We start from the raw sequence: 1,956 nt of genomic DNA on the forward strand, positions 1-1,956 counted from the left end.
GATGTTATAAATCGATGTTTGACACTATTTAGAAAACACATCGAAAGCTTATAAATGTAGGCACAGTCAACTCTCCCTTACTCGATATTTCGTATCTTGATTTCGAGTTAGAGAACTAAAGTTGGTTGTCATGGCTACTTCGATGGTCCCTTGGATCGCAAATTCACTGGTTTTGGGTTATGTAGCTCAATACCTCCCTAACCTGATGGTCCCTTCAATCTCGAGTTATGAAAAGTTAACTGTATTTTCTAATCTAATTTAACGAGTAGAATTCAGTTGAATTTCAATTTGTAATTATGAAATAGTAGTTCCAGATACAAAACAAAACATCAGATATCTAAATTTTAAATTTTAGAGGGCTATCGGCAGTAAAAAATACTCATATAGGGCTCTAAGCTGAAGAATGTCTAAGAGGCATAGGACTTAAAAGGCTAATTTTCTTACGAACTGCTCGAGCATAAGCCTTTTTTTGCAGAGAGGACCCGACCTGTTTTTCTCTCGGTTTCCAACCGCTCTGTTAGCTCTTCGCTCGCGCCTACATTGTTCTCTGTACTCTGTACCGTCTGGAGATAATGCCGCAAGCCGGCTCGATGTGGTTTTTGATTTTGTTTACAACGATCTACGAAACGTGGGTAGGAGTTTTCTAGCCTAAGAAATCCGTTTTACAGGCGTTCTTTCTTCGTTTGCCCATGCTGCTGCAGCTTTGGCGGAGGAAGAGGCAGACAAGCTTGAGGCTTTGATTGGTTGGTCGCTTCCGACCGACCGAACGAACGATACACAGCCCGATGACGATGAGTCGAATCATATAGTTATGGGGACAGAGGCGCAGACGAATGGGCTCTCTCGGAAAGTGGCAGATGTTGAGGCTTGGTAACGCGCCAGAAAGACAACAACGATTCATATGATTGAGGTGACTTGAGGCTTTGCCGGGCCCCGCGCCGATGTGGTAAAGTCCCAATAGTTGGAGGCCGAATCAATGAGTTCAAAATTCGGAACGAAATGGTGAAACCCTGATAAAAAAATAATGTATTATTGTAACAATTCCATGTCTTTCAACAGGTTTATCATAGAACGAAATGTAAATCTTACAATTCAGGTACCGTCTATTTTTATCAAATATTTTTGAAATTATTTGTTGGAATTCAAAAGACCATCAAAACTTGAATGTACTATTCCGAATTTGCTAATTAGGAATTATAATAATAGGGTCCTAAAATGTTTAATGAAATCTTGTTTTTATTTAAGGTGAAGATGAATCGAAGCCAAACCTCAAATTTTCAAGAGCACGAATCTGGAGAACCAAACATCCGTTTTAGCTGAAAACTTAATCGCTTGGTCACTAGCTGGTGGTGACTAATCGATTAAGTTTTCAGCTCAAACGGGTGTATGGTTCTCCAGATTTGTGCTCTTGAAAATTTGAGTTTTGGCTTCGATTCATCTTCACCTTAATAACACGGAAAAGCATGTTACTGCAACTACTTTTTTTCCCGCTCAAATAACGGCTATATCATATTTAAACTTTGATTTTAAAATTGGGTACATAAATGAACCTTGACACTTTTGATCATGACGTTCGCTTCGTTGACAAAAATGCCACAGGGCTTTTAGTTTTAACTGAGGTTGTTCCTATCTGACATTTCGGAAGCGACACAGAAAACAAAACACACACAACATTTAACTTTAATCCAAGGGGTGTGACAAAATCTAAAACAAAAAACATAAAACATAGTTTTTTGGACTTAAACAAACTAAAAATATTAAAAAATTGAGTAAACATGTGTTTTTGGCCTGAACTTAAGTGTTTGACACTCAAATTTGGACAGGGCTTTAGGAGCCTATTGTCTTTCCTTCGGAGGTTCCTCCAGAGATTGTACAAGAAATTGCTCCAAGATAATCTCTATCGTAATACCTACAGCGATCGTTAGTAGAGTTTTTAGACAGGTACCGACAGGAATA

Source organism: Aedes aegypti, chromosome 3 (assembly GCF_002204515.2).
Source record: "Aedes aegypti strain LVP_AGWG chromosome 3, AaegL5.0 Primary Assembly, whole genome shotgun sequence".
Taxonomy (NCBI): Eukaryota; Metazoa; Arthropoda; class Insecta; order Diptera; family Culicidae; genus Aedes; species Aedes aegypti.